Here is a 24,179-nt window from a genome sequence, read left to right on the forward strand (position 1 = left end):
ACTCTGTCAGAGGAAGATCTTCGTGTTTTCATTGGCACCACAGGTGAAGAACTAAAGACAAGTTTGAAACAAATGCAAAAATGAGGATCAAATGGAAAAACAAAACAAAAGGCTATCGTCCTTTTTGACCAGACAAGGGAAAAAAAATGTAGTTTCAACCACGCAAAAAGAGGGCGAAATCCAGTAACATCTCTACTCCTCTACACAAGGAGCTGGCACACCAATTTGTTCTGGGTGTCCAATTGGGTTGGTTAGGTAGGAAGTACATTTTTCTCTCCTTTTTTAAATACTTTTCTTTCATTAGCTTGTTATGAAAATTTTCTCTCATATATGGAGCAGCATTGCACCCGTACAAATGTTGTCTGAGATATCAGTCATATACAGGTCAACCAAAACAAAAAACACAAATGGCACAGAGTGAATTTTAGAATACAAAATGTTGGAAAATGACTAATTTAAAGATAGTAAGCTGTAATGTTCATGGACTGAATCACCCAATAAAGATGAGAAAAAATCTTAGCCAACTTAAAAACCTTATATATGGAGTGGCAATGATATAGGAAACCCATTTGGTGGACATTGAGCATAAAAAGCTCAAGAGAGATTGGGTGGGCCAGGTATTTAGTTCCTCCTACAGGAAAAGGAGAGGGGTGGCCATCTTATTCAATAGGAGTGTTATCTTCACTGCAGAAAAAGTGATCCAAGGCACACTATGGAGATATGTCATGGAAATGGTACAATAAGTGGGAAAGATATATCGATACTGAATATTTATGCTCCAATGGAAGATGATCCCTCCTTCTTTGGTGACATTGCGAATATAATTGCAAATAATGCTAAAGGTATGATAATTGTTGGTGGAGACTTTAATGCTGTTATGGAAGGGAGGCTGGATAGATCACCGATACCACATAAGCAATCAAAAAAATCTAAAACATTGAATAATATGTAAGGAGAGCTGGAGTTAGTAGACCCACGGAGACACAGAAACTGAAAGGGGAGGGATTTTAGTTTCTTCTCTAATGTACAATGGAGATATTCATGTGTAGATATGTTTTGTGTTCCTAAATAATATATGGATGAAGTAGTAGATTGTAAAATAGACTCCATAACAATCAGCGACTATGCACCTACAATCCTCACCCTGAATTTAGAAATAAAAAAGTGCTTTAAATATTGGAGAGCAAACATTTCTCTATTGACTGACCCATTACTGATTCACAAAATTAAACAGTGTATGGAGAAGTATTTTGATATCAATGATAATGGTGAAGCTACACCATCCATCTTGGGGGCTGCCACTAAAGCAATAATAAGGGGTAAATGATTGAAATATCAAGTTGAATAAGAAAGAACAGGTTGAAGAAGCAATCAGACCTGGAAAGTAGAATAAAGGTACAAGAGTCAGTACATAAAAATAACAATAAAAATGAAGAACGCCTAAATGAATTAAGCAAAAAGACAATAATTAAATGAGCTCAGATGGAAGATTCTCGCCTTATCATTAATTGGTAGGTTGAAACTGTCCAAATGAATGTTTTGCCTAGACTGCTTTTTTTTGTTGCTTGTAATAGTTCCCTATGATAGCATTTAAACCTCTTGACAAATTGATATCAAGATTTGTATGGCAAAATTTTAAAAAAGAGTTAGACTTAATACTTTGTTATTATAAAAACAAAAAGGGGCCTTAATTTGCCCAACATTAATTATTACTCTTGGGCAGCACAGCTGAGGACCCTGATAACATGGAAATGGGTTATATAACAAATTCATGCCTCAGCACTTCTCTGGAAGGGCTGCCATTCCAAAGTAGACCAAATTGGAAGAAATTAAAAATTGAAAATGAATGGAATAAATTCACAAAAAAAACTTGACTGGCTATTAGAAAACTAAACCATTTTAACTCTATATCCAGAGCATTAAAAATAGTAGCTATCCCAGAATTCCTACCTAGAAAAGTAGATAACGGCTTTAGAAAATAGGTGGATAAAGAGCTAACTATTGTGGATCAGCTTTTTTATGGAGAAACCTTGAAATCATTTGAACATCTTCAGAAAGAATTTGGTTTATCAGGGATGGATTTTTTTTTAGATTTCTTCAAGTGCAGATCTACTTTCAGACATGAAGATTGGGAGCAGATATGCACAAAACCATCAACACCAGAAAAAGTTTTCATGCTCCCTCCCTATGGAGGGAGTGATAAAGAAGAACCTGACAGCTCGCATTTTGAGATGGTGTCAAGATAACAACAGGAAACACTATGGAAATAAAACAGAAATGGGGATTAGAAATGAATATTTGTATTACAGATGAAATGTGGGAAAAGACATGCCTTGATGGTCACAAGTTAACAAGTAGCCTTACTTGGAGGGAGTTTGAATGGAAAATTAAAATGAGAGTATTTAAGACTCCTCGGGCATTGGTAAGATACAGCAGCATCTCAGAATTATGCTGGGGAGAATGTGGGAAGATTGGTGGTCATACCCATATTTTTGGGACTGTCCTAAACTATATCAATATTGGAGAGATTTTCAGGTGGAAATGAAGCAAATCAGGGGGTAGACCTATCTTTGGAGCCAGCATATTTTATATTGGGAATGACGCTAGAAGATATAGATACCAAAAACCAAGCTTGGTTACTTGAGGTGTTGTTGTTGATCACAAAGAAGATGATATAATATTATGTAGAAATGTAAAGCCACCAACTGTCCAACAATGGAGGGAAAGGTTAAAAAGTGTATATTTGATGGAATCCTAGCAGATAAACTCCAACTAAGGAAAGATGATTTCAACATCAAGTGGTCATCGATAATATTACAGTTACTGAGAATTATTAAAGATATAACCTCCCCGTAATCTCAGCGGTGGGGAAGAGTTTGACTGGTGCATTCTACATGTAATTGGATGAGATTGTGGTTTTATACAGTGATAAATTCAATAAGATTTACTCTGACCCTCCCCTATTTAAGCTCAAAAGTGTCATAATGGATATATGAAGAGAAGCATGTATAGAGGTGACTACATATTGGTTAACTGGTTGCCCAAATCTATGATGCTTCTATGAATCAAACTTGAGTTAGAATGATAAAATGTATTCATTTGTTTCATGATTTATATATTTTGTTTCTGTGCTCACATGATATGACTGCATATGGAAATAAAAGTTTTTTAAAAAATCCTGGAAATTCTACAAAATATCATCGTGTCGACTTTGGAATTTTATCAAGGAAATGGAGGTATAGTTGTTCACGACACCCAGCGCACGATGTAAAGCAGAGCCTCTGAACACACCCAGAGGCTGTTGAACTTGCACAGTAATGCCCATTGGAGTGAAGTATTATCCCTATCCAAACCGGATTTAAAATGGCACCATTCTCCTATTCTGGACAAGGACTTCATGGAGAATTCTCTTTTTAAAAATCAAGGTAACTTCATGGCTTGCTCAATTAAGGGAAGGAGGACTGCCTCAGGGCTCACCTCCTGATATTCCAGTAATTACTTGAAATGCATGGTGTGCCAGCCCATTACCTGCAAACCCTCACACCCACGCATGGAGGGAAATTTATCCAAAAAGGATTGACTAGTTGAAGCACCCTACAAGACATCGGTTTAAGAATTTTAAGTCAGGCAAGTCTTTAGCACTGTGGTCAGAGCTAATGCAAGTATTTACTATTTACTTATGTTTAATGCACTATTAAACAAATCCTCCACTTTGTGATTCAACAATGCACATTGCATTGCACATCTTTTGCTCCTCCACTGTCCCATTTCAAACAAGTGCAGGCCCAAAATATATTAACTTGCATTTTCAGACACAAGATCGTTTCTGGACCATGGCAAGTTGGAATGTCTTTTCATGGACTTGGTCTTCCCAAGCACCACATTTTACAGTTGCAAAACGTCTATGCCAATCTTGGATGATCTCTTGGAAGAGACATAATAAGGTGTCATTTATTATATCCTTCATAACAGATGACATTTAATGAAATGAATGTTGCCTCATATTGGCCCTTACAGTAATACCAGTGTTCGATTATGATGAACTTTCTGTGTTTATACGGTATTATGATAATTAAAAATAAGGACAATCTGAAAGTAAACTATTATTCAAAAAACCTTATTTCTCTTTCAATGCGTGAGCGTGGCCTTGTCAATCTTAGGATTAATGGAACTGAACTTATAAATTGAAGCAGAATGAAAGGGGTACAAAATTGATATTAACTAATTGAGCATTTGTTCTACATTCTTTTTATTTTCCTTTCTACCGACATCATTAACAATGTGAATAACTTGCCACCACACAATTTATCGCTGTGTCAAAGTTTAAATTCACCTTTGAAGGAAAATGGTTAACATGCAGGCAATGACAAAGATTGATAGATCCATTTAATGAAGTAAATAAAATTTCAATACTAGATTTGGAATTGAAATTGAAAACAGCATCAGTTACATCAAGCAAGAAACTGCAAGATTTAAGTATGCTTGGATTTATTCCAGGGGACAGGCAAGTTTACACTCCCAATATTACTAGTTCAAACACTATCTCCTGGGCATAATCTCTATCCAACCACTCGATTGGCCTTCTTTGATAGACGGAAAGAACCAGATTCAATATACAGAGGTATCACAAGAGAAGACGTAATACTTGATCTCCTATCAGGGAACCAGACAGGTCAGGTTACAGAAGTATGTGTAAGCTAACGTTTTGGGTCTTTAATGAACATAATGTCATTAGTTTCAAGTTAATTATGGTCCTCGAGATGAGATTCTAAATTGGAGAAAGGCCAATTTTGTGGAAATGCGAAAGGATCTAGGAAGAGTGCATTGGGATAAGTTGTTGACTGGCAAGGATGTGTTCAGCAAGTGGAAGGCCTGCAAAGGCAAAATTTTAAGAATGCAGAGTTTTCATGAAACTGCCAGGATTAAAGGCAAAGTTAACAGACATAAGGAACCTTGGTTTCCAAGGAATATTAGCAATCCGGTAAAGAGGAAGAAGGAGGTGTACAGCAGATATAGGGAACAAATGAGGTACTAGAAGAGTACAGAAAATGTAAAATAATACTTAAGAAAGAAATCAGGAAGGCAAAAAGACATGAGGTTGCTTTAGCAGATAATGTGAGGGTAAACTCTAAGGGTTTTTACAAGTGTCCTAAGAGTAAGGATAGTAAGGGGAAAATTTCCCACCTCGAAGATCAGAGTGGTCATCTATGTGTGGAGCCTCACAAGATGGGAGAGATCTTAAACAGTTTTTTTTTGCATCAGTATTTATTCATGAAACTGGCATGGTGTGTAAGGAAGGAAGGGAAATAAGCAGTAGTAGCATGGAACATATAGAGATTAATGAGGAGGAGGTGCTTGCTGCTTTACAGCGAGTAAAGGTCGATAAATCCCCCAGGGGTGCCCGAGGATTAGTTCATGTTGTTATGTTGTTTAAAAAAGGCTCCAAAAGTAAGGCAGGAAATTATAGGCCAGTGAGCCTGACATCAGTAGTGGGCAAATTATTGGCGGGTGCTCTGAGAGAAAGGATATACTAGTATTTGGACGGCCAAGGCCTGATTAAAGATAGTCAGCATGGTTTTGTGTGTGGTAGGTTGTGTTTAACGAATCTTCGAGCTTTTTGAGTAGGTTATCAAGAAAGTAGAAGGAAAGGCTGTGAATGTTTGTTGTGAATGAGGGAAAAAGTTTGGTAGATCTCAAAGGCAATGACTCTGGATACAGTTTTGATGGGGAAGGATTTTATTTACAGAAGGCAAGTATGGGAAATTGTGAAAGATGCAACAAACACACACACAGAATTTACAGGAGCCAAGGGAAAGTAATAACAGAGAATTAATAAGAAACATGGGGAAAATAGTGTGGGAACACACACACACAATGAACTGGCATATACAATGATCAAGGAAAAATTACTACAATGCCTCATCACCCCTTGACTCAGTGCTGGCCCAGCTCTATGCTACAAGGGACACTAATTAAATGCTCCCAACCCTTTTAATAGTCCACATCTTGCCAGCACTCTTCCATATTTCTAACACTGGAGTGAAACAGGGTGGTCCCAAGCTGGCAAAAAGAGAGAACACATGGCACCTTTATAATGCTGGAGGGTCCAGCCCAGGACAATGGCTCAGTGCCAGAAAGGTTAATCCAATTTCAACAGCCAATTGCCCAAGGCCAAGTACAGACAGGCTGGAGAGTTCAGTCCAAGTAATTTACATGGAATCAAAAGCAAGGTGTACACTAATAGGTGGGGTGGAACCAAACCTTGATTGGCAGTTGGTGTGTCCACTGACTAGGTAGGGGACAGAGCTGTCACATGACAGTCACAACCCTTTCCAATATGTGGATCTTTGACGTGGTCCCACATGGGAGGTTAGTTCAGAAGGTGTTTTTTTAATATTTCTTCTTCTTCTGGCAATCGATCCCGTAGGATGATAATGGTTCCTTTCAGTCAGTTTGTGGGGTCTGATATGTGTGTGTGGAAGAAATTTGCAAAATGGAAGGATACTGTAGATGGCAGAGTAACTCTTAAGGGTTTAGTGGCAAGATATAAAAGTTGTTTGTGAGAATGGAATGAGTCAGCAAGGAGGAAACCACAAGGTCCTTGCAAAAGAATAACTCCAGATAACATTTAAGTCTGCTAAAGAATATCTCTAGATAACTTTCTTTGTTTTCTAATAAATACTTTAACCACACTATGTTCTTTGAACAACCTTCACTTCCCGGGATGTGATCAACTCCTTATTATCATTGGAACCGATTCTGATGACTTTACAACTAGGTTGTTTACTTCACTGTATAAATTCAAGCTGTGCCACTGTGTAGTTCAGAGCTGAGCCCTGGCTGTTACAGGGACTGCTTTCCAAGATATCTCGCTCTAATAAACTCTTCTGAAGCCTTACCCTGGTGTTAGTAGTGAAATTCTTTCTCCTCAACAAATCTGGCACTGCGAGCAAGATCCATTTGACAGGATCACAAACCCAGGACTGAACAGGCGACAGCCTTGGCCAAGAACCTAGCTGAAAGGGGGTGAGGCAGGCTCACACACCGAGATCCCCACTTGAGAGGGTGAGGTGACGTACAGAGAGTGGGAGACTCTCTATGTAAAGGGGTGAGGCATACCAAGAACCCAGATCCAAAATGGAGGGGGGGAGGGGGGAAGAGAAGGAAAACGGAGAAGTGAAACCCAAGGTGACAACGCGGACAGAAGAGGCACCGGTGCATGCGCTGTAAAGTAAGGGAACTGACAATTGTGTACATATTGTATAAGTGTTGTTAAGATTTAACAGGAGGCCAAGTTGGAAAATCAAGTATGTGTCGGTTGAGCAGGGAAAGCTGTTCCCAACCCACCAAAGGAGCGAGGACCGCAGGGACTCCCCAAGGGACCACCAATGAATAAAAGGACACTAAGACAAGGTCAATAGGTAAATAAGTGTCGGCGACTGGTCGGTGATCCGATAGTACTGCCAGGATCGCCTACTGATATTGTGATCAAGGAGACCGGGACCTGGAATTGGGCTGTCCCATTTTCCAGTGATTTGTATGGGTGGTCTTATGGGTGGCCATACGGAGGAAGTTTTAATGTGCAATTAATAAATGTCTGATGGATGAAGCAGAGAATGCTCCTGTCTGGGAACCTGATGTCCCTGCTACTGCCCAGGAGGCCACTCTCCTTGAAGACTTGGTGAGGGATTCTTCCATTCGCTTGCAGCTGGGAGACAGTGGTGGAGAGTTGGAGAGAAAAGTCAATAGGGATATTGACAAAAAGTCAATAAAGAAGAAATGGAAAGAGAGAGGGGAGGGAGTTACCTGAACTAGGACAATCGTCATTCTAATTTCATGTAAAGTGATTTTTTTTTAAACCTGAGAGGTCAGTTTGGCTCCAAAAAAAAATTTTTTTTTTTTTTTTTAAATTTGATAAATGAGGATTTTAGAGAATCTGATTTCGGATAATTAGAGTTGTACTGTAATTAGAAAGAACATTTAATGGGATTAATCACATTAAGAGTTCCATTTTTATTTCCTCATTTACAATATAATCATATTTTATTTGGTTAAATTTAATTCTTTATAGAAATACTATAGGCATTGCCTTTTTTGGTAACTAGTTCAATCCAAATAATAGCATGAGAGCACAATGTGGCTGATGAGCCACTGTGAGCAAAAGAAAGACACCGAGTTGAGCATAGTTTCAGTTCAACTAATTCAAAATTGCGCAATTAAGAGGCCCACGCTTCCCAGAGACCCTATCACCCTGCAAGATTTAAGTGTCGTCGACTTCCGAGCCAAGGCTTTTCCCCTCACTGAGAGTCACTGTGGACCCACCCATAACCGCTTGAGCCAGTTCACTTGCCACATGGGAGAGCCGTCACAATATCAAACTACCTGGTAAAATGTTCAATTTAGTTTGTACAAAATAAATGTAACTTATATAGCCTCTTTCTCATGTCAGAACACTTCATTAACAAAAAGTATTTATTGAATTTTGATGTAGAAATTTGTGGCTTAAAAAAAATTAGAGATTTCTAACAAAGTTTAGACTCTATAACCTGATGGAAACCATCCCTCTGGAAAGCTTCATTCCTTATTTTGGTTCCAGTGCAGGGCACTACAACTTAAGATTTACTTCAAACTAATAACCCAAAAGTTGTTAGAATTAAATGTTAACAATGAAATTAGAGAAGACTAGAATTTAGATGACACTCATAATTTGTGGTCATTTTTTTTTACTATGAATATATTATTATAGCTATATTTGCTAAATATGACATTACCACTTAAAATTGCTGTATAAAAATGTAAGAGAAAATGTTGAAGCCTTATTAATAGAATATGGCATATAATTTGTTAAAATTCTAGGAAATGTACATGTAATTTTACATTTCATAAACAGCTTTGACTTTCTCAAAATTATTTGTAATTTCCAATGGCAATTTCATTGTCACTCAACTTTTCAACTGAGTTATTGTACAGTTAACAATTGAATAATTCTGTTAATTTTTATTTTTGCACCTAATTTCCCAGGCATTCAGTCCATTGATGGCTAGTCATTCCTAAGATCTATTTAAAAATGAAATATTTATTAATGTCTTCATAACCAGATAATTGCATTTAATTACTATATTTTTTTCTAATGCTGGCCTGTAATTAGATTAAAGGGAAGAGAAAAATCCTGTTTTTTTTAAGTGGAGCCTAGCTGGTTGCTAAAATTGGCCTGTGTGGAAAATTACCTGCTCTTACTGGTGCAAATCCCTGTATGTTGGATGATAGAGTTTGATGACTGACTCACAATTATTACCTCTCACTGGAGGTAAAATAAACTATAGAAAGTGGAAACCTGATTTTTTTTAAGACAAAATGCAAGAAATATTCAGAAAGATGGACAGAATCTCTCAGTGGAGGAGTAGTTAATATTTTGGTATGACAATCTCTCATACGTGAATTCACTCTTTTACATGGCCTAATGTGTTGTAGTGTTTAGACTCGTGTCCTTGTAGATGCAATTCACGTTTCAAGCAAATAGCTGCCCTAATTGCAGCAACCTTTGCAAGATCATCACCTTGAGACATGAACATTGAAAGTATTTTCCAGAGGCATTCTGTGACCTCTAATATTATTCAACCAATGAACAAGCACTGCTCCCTTGCCCCCTGCCAGGCAGCTGTTCCTTTTAAATTACAGATCTCAGCCAGTAAGGCAGGTGCTGAATGGAATCTCCATCAGAAGATCCAAGGGTGCAGAGTCCTGCTGGTCTTCTGGACAAAATATCTGCTTGGTGCTGCCATTCCCCACAATCCATTTGACACCGGGACATCGGCCAACACTTTCCTCAGGGTTACTTATGAATTTGCGAGCACCTGTACAGTGACACCGAACGGACGATTGACCAACAAGACAGTTAGTCATGTATTATGCAAAAAAGTCTCAGCAAGAGAACAGCTGTTGCTCAGGAAACTTATCACTGGACATTCTATCTATCAAGCCTTTCACTTTTTAAAAGTTGCATGTTTAGCTGTGTATTTACAATACATAATGTCTCTAAGAACACTCAAAGAAACTGAAATTTATAGATACATAATCGCAGTGTGGATGTGAAGTTAGAGTTTGTGAGCTGACCAGTCAATGATCAGACCATGGTAGGAAACGTTGTATATATTTTGTTTTGCAATGACGGCATCACCCTAGAAACTCCCATTAACAAAAAAAAAACCACCTCATGGGGTGGGGGCTGTGGGAGTCTTTTTTTAAAAAAACATTAAATTAGCTAACTTTCTGTCCCAACTCCTCCTGGCTATCATTACAGGGATCCAACATAGGCACTTGGGGCACCTGTTGAAAGACAACGTGAGCAGGAATGGTATCCTGGTGTCAAACGTCAGCCCAGAACAGCAGGCGCCCCAGGTACACCCTGGATGTATACCTGCTGGCCTGCCCCTGCTTCACCATGGGGTAGCACGGTGACAGGCATTTGGGCTCTGTGCCTGAAGAGTGCCCAAGCACGAGGCCAAGGCACAGGATGTGCAAGCCAAGAGAAGGCTCTGGCACCTGATGGATGACCTTGCACTGCCTGCTTGCAGACGTTGGTGGTAAGGGTGCTCACATTTGCCTGCTAAGCCAGGGAACCCAGGCATAGGAGTTGATGACCTAACAAATTCCTTTTTCTATTCTCCCCTTTGACACTGGGGAGCAGCTCACACAGCACCCTGCCCCATTGGTAACGGCACTATGTAGTTCAGAGCTGAGCCCTGGCTGTTACAGGGACTGCTCTCCGAGATATCTCGCTCTAATAAACTCTTCTGAAGCATTACCCTGATGTTAGTAGTGAAATTCTTTCTCCTCAACAGTGTGTCCGAGGGTAGCTGTACAGGCCATGTCCTGGAATGGCTGTACAGGCCATATCCCGCTCCTCAGAAAGGAATAGCATGTGTGAATGGATTTTAGGTGAGTAGTGGGTTGCACAGGTCCAGTCCCACCCTCTTGACATCCCCTCCCAGATCCAGCAGCGTGATGAGGTCCAAGACAGCTGGGGAAAGTTCTGTTGCAGTGAATGACCAGACCAAGCATTAATGCAAAGGATGCCCTTTCCACACTTCATGGCACATATTTACTAGATGGCCATTGACCCTATGAGAGGGTTCATCCATCCTTTGACAGGTCTTGTTTTTCATCCTGCGGAGTGTCTAGCCACCCTCCACACCAGGCATCAGTAGCACTCAGACAAATGACCTGTTTAGAGTGTACAAATCTAGGCTGAAAATAACCTTTCCAAAGTAGTATTGATAACACTATAGATATTTTCAGTATGTTCTAAGATCTTACTGAAGGTAACCAATAATCATACTTCATTTTATTAAAACAATTTTCATTATATATGTTAACTTGTTCATTGAAAAGATTAATTTTATTGCTGTGAACTTTTCAAAGAAATATTTGATATGATTATTCACACACCACAATAACCAAGATGTTTTAGTCTAAATATTTAACCACTGCAATTAGTATCCTTTGTCTCTCAGTGCAATGTGATCTGCTTGGAAACCCTTGGGGCCCAACCCGAGTGTGAAATTATGTTGCACAACATAAGCAATATTTAAAATAAATAGAACACTCAAATTGCACACTACATTTTAACTATGTTGTAGTAGTTAGAACAAAAGTAAATATAACCAATGAAAAGCGCAGGTGAGAATTTGATTTGAACAAACACTCTTGTTCATTGTTACTCCTGCTGGCCATTCTTAATGATTATTGGAACCCTTTTTTCCAAAAGTCTCCTAAATTCCTGATCATCAAAATTCTATGAAAATGCTAAGACATAAGTGACATTTCATTGGCTTGACTGAGCAAATGTAAGGCTCCAATCTATGCCTCATGTTCAATGTATGACTTATCTTGGTGTTATAAGAAGTCTCTTCTTTGGCTTGGCTTCACGGACGAAGATTTATGGAGGGGGGTAAATGTCCACGTCAGCTGCAGGCTCGTTTGTGGCTGACAAGTCCGATGCGGGACACGGTTGCAGCGGTTGCAGGGGAAAATTGGTTGGTTGGGGTTGGGTGTTGGGTTTTTCCTCCTTTGTCTTTTGTCAGTGAGGTGGGCTCTGTGGTCTTCTTCAAAGGGGGTTGCTGCCCGCCGAACTGTGAGGCTCCAAGATGCACGGTTTGAGGCGATATCAGCCCACTGGCGGTGGTCAATGTGGCAGGCACCAAGAGATTTCTTTAGGCAGTCCTTGTACCTCTTCTTTGGTGCACCTCTGTCACGGTGGCCAGTGGAGAGCTCGCCATAAAACACGATCTTGGGAAGGCAATGGTCCTCCATTCTGGAGACGTGACCTACCCAGTGCAGTTGGATCTTCAGCAGCGTGGATTCGATGCTGTCGGCCTCTGCCATCTCGAGTACTTCGATGTTAGGGGTGAAGTCGCTCCAATGAATCATAGAAAACTACAAAACAGAAAACAGGCCATTCAGCCCTTCTCTGTGCCAAAACATTAATCCTCTAATCCCATTCCATACTCTCCAGACCACTCCCATCCATTCTTAAAACTTAAGAGTGATCTACATTTACCACATCAGATGGCAGCTCATTCCAAACTCCCACCAATCTCTGAGTGAAGATGTTCCCCCTAATTTTCCCCCAAATCTTTCCACTTTCACTCTAAAGCCATGTCCTCTCGTATTTATCTCTCCTAACCTAAGTGGAAAGAGCCTACTCGCATTCCCCTCAATTTTGTAAACCTCTATTAAATTTCCCGTCATTCTACTATGCTCCAAGGAATAAAGTCCCAACTTATTTAATCTTTCCATGTAACTCAGCACCTGAAGACCAGCAACATCCTAGTAAATCTTCTCTGCAGTCTTTCAATCCTACTAATATCTTTCCTATAGTTTGGCAACCAAAACTACACAAAATACTTCAAATTTGGCCTCACCCATGTCTTAAACAACCTTTCTATAACATCCCAACTCCTGTACTCAATATTTTGATTTATGAAGGCAAAGATGCCAAAAGCTTCTTTACAACCCTGTTTATATGTGATGCTACTTTCATGGAAGTATGTACATTTTCCCAGATCCCTTTGTTCCTCTGCACTTCTCAGTGGCCTACTGTTTACAATGTATGTCATACCTTAGTCCTTCCAAAATACAACACCTCACACTTATCTGCATTAAATTCCATCAGCATTAAATTCCATCTGCCATTTTTCCAGTTGGTCCAAATCTCTCTGCAAGTTTTGAAAGACTTTCTCACTGTCCACAACAACTCCAATATTAATGTCATCAGCAGATCCAATTTCCCACATTATCATCCAGATCATTGATACAGACAACAACAATGGTCCCAACATTGACATACCACTAATCACAGGCCTCCAATCTGAGAAGCAACCATCCACTACCACTCTCTGCCTTCTCCCATTCAGCCAATTTTGAGTCCAGATAAGTACATTCTAAACAGGTCATTTGTCTGAGTGCTACTGGTACCATGTAATTCAGTACTACCTGTCACATGGTCGGCGACTAAACCAGCACCCCCTCCAGGCTTGCCTGGTGAGGTGGATGGCTAGACACCCTGCAGGATGAAAAACAAGACCTGTCAAAGGATGAATGAACATTCTCATAGGGTCAACGGCCATCTAGCAAATACGTGGCATGAAGCATAGAAAGGGCACCCTTTGCATCAAAGCTTGGTCTGGCAATTCACTGCAACAGAACTTTCCCCAGCTGTCTTGGATCTCATCATGCTGCTGGATTCAGGAGGGGATGTCGAGAGAGTGGGTCTGGACCTGTGCAACCCCATCTCACCCAAAATCCATTCACACACGCTGTTCCTTTCTGAGGAGCAGGACATGGCCTGTACAGCCACCCCAGGTTGCACACATCAAACCCCACAAACTGACTGAAAGGAACAATCATCATCCTACAGGATGAATAGCCATAAGAAGAAGAAATATAAAAACACACTTTATAAGTCAGGCTATTGGTTCAGCTCTGTGAAGCACAGGGATTTTAATTAATCCATTATCAGTAGTATTGCAGTCCTTAGCTGTCCATTTCTTTGAGTTTTAATTTCCCAATGAATCAAATCAAAGCTATCTTCTATAAAACAAAAACATTCATCAATTTGAGAATTCTGTTCTTTGAGAAGACTGGACGAATACAGTAATTGCTTCAACCAATTTTGTTCTAGTGTCAGAAAATATCTGATTAAATCTTTTGGAAATTATTTTTCAGATCATTTACTAATTTGCGATCTGAAACAAGCCTGCCTTTAAATGAATAGCATTAAAACCAGAATTATACTTTTGTACAGATTTCTTGAATCTTACAGAAATTTTGAACACCAGGGTGGTTGAGTTTTATGTCTCGACAGATTTTTTTGCCAGAAGCAAAACATGAAAGTGAAAACTCACGAATGTAATTGTTGAATTAGAAAGTTCCATGTATGTGCGAACTCAACGTGTGGACAGAGATCTCTATAACCTAGCGATCAGCCTGAAAATTGAACTAGAGGAGGCCCACTTCTGCCTCAATGTTTGTCGGGTCAGTTTTACGTCACAATGTCGCCAGAGGTACCGGAAAGATGTGAGAGCCATTATCCTGAACTTGTCGGCTGGAGTGTGGAAACTAATATTTTTATGGCTTCAGAGAGCAAACAATCAATTTCAAGTTCAGCATTAAGATTCATTAAATGATTGCAGCTCATGGTTCATCACTTAAGGTTAGAGAAGGGAGTCCATTTAAAACCCTGCTCAAGAATGCTCTCTATTTATAAACTGTAACCTGTATTTATCTCATGTTCCTCCCACAAAAGAGCCTAGCCATTTCAATTCACTGAATTGGAAAATATTGTAGACATGGAAATAAATAAGCTGGTGTGCCGAGCTACTCAGACACAGATGGATTTATGGATGACTATGCTTCATTAGCGTTCCACTGCAGATGTTACACACTTGGCCCAACATTATTAGTACACAGTTTTGTTATTCTTGAATCAATTACACTTTCAGTTACATTTTCTAATAAAGGCTGAGGTTTGTGAAAGGGTCAGAAAGTTTTTATTTAAATTTGTTGTTTAATTTTACATTGCTTATTCCTTTGAGCAGTAAATCAAGGCTCAAGCCCTACAAATGCAACAATTGAAATATATTCAAATTGTATTTGTATAATATGAGCCTGTGTGAATTTTGTGGTTTCCACAAACTCTAGAATTATTCATTTTGTAAAACTGCAAAAAAAATCCAAGAGGCGCCTTAAAACAATTTTTTTTCCCCCACACTAAATTATTCCCAGTAACATAATGGATTTGATCAGAAGTACTTATGAACAAGGACAAATAAATGCTAACAGACCCAGAACAAAGTAGCTCATTAACAACAAAATCCTGTGCACCCTCTCTCTAATGCATACTGCTGAGATTAGTCAAGTTTATTGTCATCTGATTGCAGAAGCAGAACTCAACAAAGCAGCATTCTCCAGTCCTCAGTGCAGACACACAACCAGACAAAACACACATACAGACAAATATTACACATGCAGGACAAGTATTCATAAATACAATTAAATATTGCTTCATGAATAGGGTGGCACAGCTGGCATAGCAGTTAATGCAACCTTGTTACAGTGCCTGCAACCAGGATTTGAATTAGGCACTGTCTATAAAGAGTTTGTATGTTCTCCCTGTGTCTGTGTGGATTTCTTCCCACCTTTCAAAACATAAAAGGGTTCAAGGTCAATTGGGTGTAATTGGGCAACACGGGCTCATGGGCCAGAAGGGGCTGTTACCGTGCTGTATGTTTAAATTTAATATGAGAGTCTCGGTTGGTTTATGAGAGTAGTTTCTTTGGTCGTTCAGCATTCTCACTGCCTGTGGGTAGAAGCTGTTCCTCAGCCTGGTGGTGCTGGCTCTCATACTCCTACATCCCTTTCCCGACGGGAGCAGTTAAAAGATTAGGTAAATATTATTACCATATTAGATAAATATGTGTCAAATCTTCAAAGCACTGCAAAAACGTATAAACACATACATTTTAAAACTTGGTAAAACATATACTAGAATCATATTTTTATATAATGAGGTCAATTTTGTTTTCATGTACAGAACAGCAAATACTGTGAGGCAACAGAAATATTGTGACATTTTTGGAGTGTTAATAAAAAGATTACAACAGAGAGTACCTAACAAGTAAATCAGGAGCAGTGATTTCAGTTTTGAGTGTGGTAGCAGATGCAAAATTAGAATTACTCCATCTCCTTGATGATGCTGAATCCAAAAAACACACCAAGTACTGTAAATTATAAGCTGAAATAGATAACACAAGAGCACCAAAATTCAACTTTATGGAAGAGCTCTGGGACTATTTAATGGACTCATTAGATGGATTATGATAGCAGATGTAAAGAAGATATTAGCACAGAGAGGCCCCGGGTTACATTTTACATCCCTGGAGACGAAGGGAAGCAGTATCAACAGCTTATGTTAGACACCAACCTCACTCCTTCAGGGAAAGCTCAGCTAGATTGTATCTGCATTTATTCTCATATTTGCTGTTACGACAAGAATTGAACAAAAACATGCAATTCAATTAGCATCCAAGTTTCACTGAGTATTAGTGATTCTTGGCTGAAACTGACCACTACTAAGGGAAAGGATCATTTGAAATAAATAAAAAGATAGCTTGCGAACCTTGATGTTAGTGTGCATTTAAAATGAGGTCTTTAACATGGAAAATGTGCTTCAACCGACCGTTATCAAACAAAAGTTTGATTCTGAACCACATATCACGATATCACAACAACCGAATACAATTTAGTCAATTGTTCACAAAAGGGGCAGTGGTTAGTGATTACAGAGGTGGCGAGGAACAAAACCTGGGAGAGATTTGAAAACAACGGCAAACATTTTAAAATCCAATTGGTGCTTGACGAGTAGTCAATGCATTTCAAAGGTGTGGTGGGTGAATAGGACCTCGTATGTGTTGGAACACGGAGCAGCAGTCAGTCATCAAATCAAGTAGAAGGCCTGCTATTACATGTTACAATAACTAATCACATGACAGTCATTAATATGATAGCAAGCTACCATCCTTGAAAAGTCTAAAATGGTTACAGCCATTGTGCCTTGTAGCTCAATTTGGGATCAACATGACAGCAAGATGGCAGCTGTTCAAGTATCACAAAAGACAGTTGCCAGAATTCAAATAATGCTGACTGGGAGTGGAATCCAGACCAACAAAAAGGTATTAATTGGATACAGGAGTAAGAATTGGTCACGTTTGTGCAAAAGGAAATGGAATGGAGAGACAAAGAAAGGCCACGGGGGAAGGGGTGGGGGTTCCAGAGAAGATTATATTAATGCCATCTGGTTGGAGGGTGCCCAGTCAGAAGATGAGGTGTTGTTCCTCCAGTTTACCGGTGATCTCAGTCTGGCAGAGCATGAGACCGTGGGCAGACATGACAACAAGGGAATGGGATGGAGAATTGAAATGGGTGGCCACTGGGAGATCCACGCTATTGCAGCAGACGGAGCCGAGGTGCTCAACAAAGTGATCTCCCAGTCTGCGTCCAGTCTCTCCAATGTAGAGGAGCCCACAACGGGAGCAGCCGGTGCAGATCCATAAGTGAAATGTTGCTTCATTTGGAAGGACTGTTTGGAGCCAAGAATGGTGATGAGGGATGAGGTGTGGCCTCTTGTGAGAGCTCCCATTGTAGATGTCCTCAACGGAGTGAAGACTGACATCCATGATGGCACTAGCCAAGTTCAGAATTCTCTGTGGTATTTTCTTGTCCTATGCATTGGCACTTCCATACCAACAGTGATGCAACCAATTAGAATGGTCTCCACAGTACTCCTGTGGAAATTTGCAAAGAGTCTTTGGTTACATACCAAATCTTCTGAAAAGTCCTCAGAAAGTATAGTTGCTGGGAGCCTTCTTCATGAGGCATTAATGTGGAGGCCCCAAGACAAATCCTCAGAGATGTTAACACACAGCTACTTGAAGTTCTTAACCCTTTCCACTTCTGACACCTCAATCAGGACGGGTTCACGTTCTTCTGATTTTTTGTTTCCTGAAATCCACAATCATCTCCTTGGTTTTGCTAACATTGACTGCAAAATTGTTGTTTTTACACCACTCAACCAGCTGACCTTCCTGTACACTTCCACATCACCGTCTGTGATTCTGCTAACGACTGTGGTGTCATCAACAAATTTGTAGACGGCATTTGAATTGTGGCTTGCCACAGAGTCATGGGTGTAGAGCGAGTAAAGCAGTGAGCTAAACACACATCCTTGAGTGGCTTCCTGTGCTGATTGTTAGAGAGGAGGAGACGTTGTTTCCAATTTGTACTTTGGTTGAAGAAGTCAAGGATTCAGTTGAAGAGGCATTGCAGAGGCCCAGGTTTTGGAGCTTGTTGACCAGCTCTGAAGATGTTGTGTTGAAAGTTGAGCTGTAGTCAATGAAGAGTAGCCTAATGCATGTGATCCAGAGTTGAATGAAGAGCCAGTGATATTGGATCTGCTGTGAAGCAGATGTGATGGTATCAACTTAGATGATTAATAAGTAAGCGTAATTAGTGGATACTGAAATTGCTGGTACAGTGATTATCTGAGATTACAATTGGATATTGATGAAAGAATGGCAGATGGAATTTATATCAGAAAATTTTGTGATGTTTCACTTCAACCAGGATAAGACGTATAGTGAATAGGAGGGTCCTGGTGAATGTAATAAAACAGAGAGCCTTAGGAGGACAGGTACAGATCCCTGAACATGGTAACATAAGCAGACAGGATGATGAAGAAGGTATTTGGCATGCTTGCTTTCAACAGCCAGCACATTGAGTATAGGAAAAGAGTCATCATGTTACAACTGTGGAAGATATTTGTGATATTTCCGGTCACTCAGCTACTAGAAAGATATCAGCTGAAGAAGAAAAGATCCACAAGGCTGTTAGCTTTAATAATTAGAGGAGGTTGAATAGCCTTGGACTTTTCTCCCTGGAGTGGAGGAGACTGAGGGGGGACCTTGTAGAGGTATACAAAATCTTGAGGAGCATAGCTAAAGTCAATACTTATAGTCTCTTTCCCAGAATTGAAAACAATACAGTAGAGTTAAGTGAGGGGGAAAGATTTAAAAGGGACTTGAAGGGCACCTGTTGTGTCCTCCCAGTTCATTTTAATTTGAGTGGGACTGTCACTTTAAGAAAACAAATCAAGCTGCAAACTCCGCAATGTTTGAATATTTATCGTGGGCTGACAGGCTGGGAACAGCATGAACTCAAATTTGCTACTTCTGAAGAGAGAGGAAGACCCTGGTACACAGGTGCAGAGACCATGTGACCAACATGTTAAAGAAATAGTACATCGACCAGCTCTTGGAGAAGCATCTCTTTGAAGGTATACTGTGGTGAAGTGCCCTCATGTGGTAATAGACAATTTGTCTGATTTCTCTCTGTAAGGAGAATGAAAAACCCCACCGTGGCCAAAGGAATGGTCACTTTTGAAGGGGGATTAGTGTGCCACACCATGACCAAAATAGAAGGTAACTATTTCAGCCACCTACAAAATGGTTCTGGAAGCTTTGTGAAAGCCACTTGTTTCATTTCCCCTAGAAAAGAAGAGCTTTGACTACCACTCATCTGAATGGACATTTCTTGGGAAGCAACTCCACAAGGATTTTATGAGTTTACAACAGTCTGAAACCCCGGTCTCTCCCACCTCATTTGTAAACACTTCTTTGCATCAATTTAAGAGTCTGCGTGTCAACACTGGGTTTATGAGACTGAACTTTGAACTGTTGTTCCAGAATTGGGCCTGAACTGTAATGGTTTGGGACATTTTCCACACACGCACGCACAGTTGCAGGTTAAATTTAGATTATTTTAGATAAGTTAGATAAGGAGTTGTATTAATAATTAATTAATTAATAATTTAAAATTTTATTTTAAATATAACACTGTCCTGGCTTCTGTCTGACTACATAACAGCACCATTTTCACATAGATGATGATGGGTATATGGAACAAGCTGCCAGAGGAAATGGTAGAAGCAAATACAATTGAAACATTTAAAAGATGTACAGACAAGTGCAATGGATAGGAAATGTTTTGAGGTATATGGATCGAATGGAGACAGTGGAATTAGCTCAGGTCGACATTTTGGTCAGTATGGACAAGTTAAACCAGAATGTCTGTTTTCATATATTTGAACTCGACAACAAAAATATTGCATGGATATTATTTTAAAGCAAGATATTCACAAGCTGGTTGGTAAAATGTAATTATCAAGTTTTACAAAATAGAGCTGCTAATGTGAAAACGTATTTTGATCTACTGTCCTGCCCTCTCATCCCAAGCTACAACTGCACCTTAGCCTTTTCCATCACTGTGCCTCCATCACTCCTCTGTCATTTCCAAAAGCTAATTTTCAAAATAAACCTAAAATTTTATATCTACATGCATGACAGAAATTGATGGAATATTAATGTTTACGCCATAATTCTTAGTTCAAAAATAGAACAGTATAAAGGGTATACTGTTGCTCTTTGTAAAATGCTTATTGTACAAATTTGAACAGATATGCTCATGTGCAGTAATAGATAATACCCCTTTAGATTACATCGATGGGACACCATCTTCTCTCAGTGGACAACAGGACAAGGGTTTAATGTCACACAACAAGGAATTCAGAGAATAAGAACAAAAGGGCAGAAGCTTTACCTTCAAATAAAAATTAACTCTGACATCATATGTTCAATATAGATTGGAATTTTCAACCAACACATAGTGCAATATTGACCTCTTGTAGAAAGGTGACAACAACTAGTGCTGAGATTACAATTTTCTTTAGCATTGAATTTGCAGTTCTTAAATTTGTAAGTCTTATATTTCCTTCTCAAACCAAAGTAGTATCATTGCAATTCTAACCTTATTAGATTACAAATGTGGGTAACACATATAAATGTACAATATTCTAATAAAACAAATACACAACTTAGATCAACATTCTCTCTTTTGATCTCAGCTTTGTCCGTCTATCTTTGCTGATATTTAACTAGGTAGTGGCTGTCGCAGTGGGTCAGAGAGAAAAATAATCAACAAAACTTTCCACATGATCACTATTAGAAACTCCCAGTTATCACACTGTACAAAATAAAAAAGGTGAAATGAATAAGGAAGGCTTGGAGATAATGTGAAACCCCACAACATTCGTAGGGTGAATATTTCTGTAGTCAGAAGCTTCCTTTCAGCAAGCATTGATACTGGGTCAATGTCAGGATTCTCACCTCTGAGCTAGCAGTTCATAGAATAACAGATAATAATGATACAGAAGTAGGCCACTTAAATCACCATGTTAAAAAAAGGGCTATCCAGCTCAATCCTTCTTTGTCATTTTTTTTTGTCCTTTAGCCTGGAAGGACAACAATCTAGGATTTTGCCTTTTCTACCTTATTTGGCAATAATTTCCAGACATCTATGAGCCTCTGGTTGAAAACATTTCAATTCTTCTCTTCATCTATTTCCCCTAATTATCATAGGTATGTTCTTTCTATGTAGACCTCAATTTTATACCACCCCAACAAATGAAATACCCCCTCCCCTCTGATTCCAAAGAAAACAACACCAGTCTCTCTAATCTTTACTCAAAATGAAACATTTCAAGTCTTGGCAACACATTAATTCCAGTATCTCTGGTGCCAACTTTTCTTACTTGCCTGTCCTGTAGCTTCACCAGTCTTCTCTCTCTGCTACTTCATCAATCGAAGGAAGTACCAGATATGTTGACGTATGAGACAGTATTTGAACCTTAAAAATGCCACTCCAAAACCAAAGGTCGTTATACGCCAAGTATAAAAATCTGAACCTTAATATCCTGTGGTTTAGAGTGCTCCTGTGGCGACGCTACCACTAAGGCCCAAAGCGTTGTTTATATACCTTTTCCTCCAATGGTCACCGAAGAACTCCTGCTGAGTTTCGCCAGGACCTTTGTGGATCCAAGGGAAATTGGGAAGTTGGATTCACAATTGGCTAAGAGACAAGAAACGTGATGATGGTTCATGTTCTTACAGATAGGAAAGGTGTTTACATTGTGATTTCACAATGGACACTGGGTACTTTTTTTTTATATCACTAAATATTTTTTCTACTGAAACACATTTGGGAAGATGGATTAATAGAAATGCTATATTAAAGCAATAAAAATGTATTACAAACTTCTCTAGCTTACCTTAAAATAACACAGCAAACTAAGCTAACAGTCGTCATTTGCAACAGCGGACGAACGGGAAAATCTCAGTGCTCTCCCGTGGTGTCCATCTGCTCAGTCAAACTGCCATCAGCTCTGTCCAGACTTTAAATGGGCTATTAAAGGAGTTGACAATTATTTATTTTAAAATATGCTTATAAAATTTAAACATTTACTGGGTAACTTGCTCTTTAAATATTGTTACAGCATCGCTCCACTGGTCAATGGGAGGGTTGGTAAATGGTCTATTGGGGCAGTTAGCTCTCTAGTGTCAGACTTGGGGTAGTCTTATACTGAGTATAGCTGAAAACCTACATTTTAAGTGGAAATTCTGGGGGTCATCTTATACACCGGTCATCTTCTATGCCAACATATACGGTAGGTTATTTGCCTTTTTATCTTCTTGCCTGGTTTGCCTCATCTCACATTTCTCCAGATTAAAATACCACTTGCTTCTTTTTTCATTACATTTGTGATCCCTTAGTATCTTCCTCAAGTCCACAATCTTTTACTCAGTAGGAACCATGCTACCTGTATCACAATGACACATTTAACTCCAAAATCATTGATACAAAAAAGGTATCCAGTGAGGGTTGTGAAATCACAATGTAAACATCTTTCCTATCAATAAGAACATGAATCATCATCATGTTTCTTGTCTCTGAGCCAATTGTGAATCCACCTTCCTACCTTCCCTTGGATCTACAAAGGTCCTGGAAAAACTCAGCAGGTCCTTCAGTGACCATTGGTAAAGGTATATACCCAATGCTTTGGGCCTGAGCCATTTGCAAGATTTGAGCAAAGCAAATAGCAGACAGGCGCCTGAATAAAAAGGCAGGTGGAGGAGAGAAGAAGGGGCAAGGGGAGGAGCACAGGCCAACAGGCAAGAGGCCAAAGTTAGACATGGACAGGAGGGCAGGAGAGAAAAACTGAAAATTGATCGGGAATGAGGATTGTTCTGTGAATGGAGAGCTGGAGGAAAGGAAACGGAGGGATAGGAAAATTGAGAAACTGGGCAAGAGGAAAGGAGTTACAGGGATAAAGAGAGAGAGAGAGGTGGGGAGGCTCAGAAATAAAAGCCAAGAAAGTGATGTTAATGCCATCTGATTGGAAGGTGCTCAGACAGAATACGAGCTGCTACTCCTCCAATTTGCAGGTTGTCTCAGTTTAGCAATGCATGATATTGTCAGACATGTCAGCATGGGAATGGATGGGGCAGGGAATTGAAATAGGTTGCCACAGAGAGACGCTCCCTGTTGCAATGAGTATTGGCTCGCTTGTGTTTTTTGCTGACATGAGAAAGCCCTTCTTAAACTCCACATCCAACATCTAACAGGGTGTTAACCCCCAATTTTAGTCAGATGAGATCTTTCTGTAACACTAACACTAACTGTTCTTGACTAATTTACACCTTTTTAATAATTTTCAATAATTTCCATTAATTTCTCCATTAATGATATTAGTCTAACTGGCCTGCAGTTAAATGCTCGAGGGCTTCCTTGATTTTTAAACATCCCAGTTAGGAGTTACCACATTCCCCAGCCTTATGCCTGTAGCTGAAAAGGATTTGAAAATGATGGTCAGAGCCTGTCTCCTCCACCCACCACCCCCCCTCCACCCCCACAAGACTGATAATTGTCCTAATAGTTTGGTAAGCATTTCATTTAAGCCTGGTGAGTTAGGTAGCATCAGTGATGCTAAACGTGTTATCATATCTTAGCTCATCCATTATTTTTACACTCTGACAATTTTATAAAGTCAAAGACAAATTTATTATTTAGAAAAATATTCTAGCTCTCCTCTCTCCATGTAGGTTATCTTTATGGACTAGACTTTTGGTTTTTATAGTTTTCTAAATCACTGTTGTTTACTTGCTTTTTCTACATTAATTTTCTTTGATTTTGATATTTCCTTCAATAGTCAGACCTGAACTTTCTACTCC

Source organism: Narcine bancroftii, chromosome 10 (genome assembly GCF_036971445.1).
Source record: "Narcine bancroftii isolate sNarBan1 chromosome 10, sNarBan1.hap1, whole genome shotgun sequence".
NCBI classification, from domain to species: Eukaryota; Metazoa; Chordata; class Chondrichthyes; order Torpediniformes; family Narcinidae; genus Narcine; species Narcine bancroftii.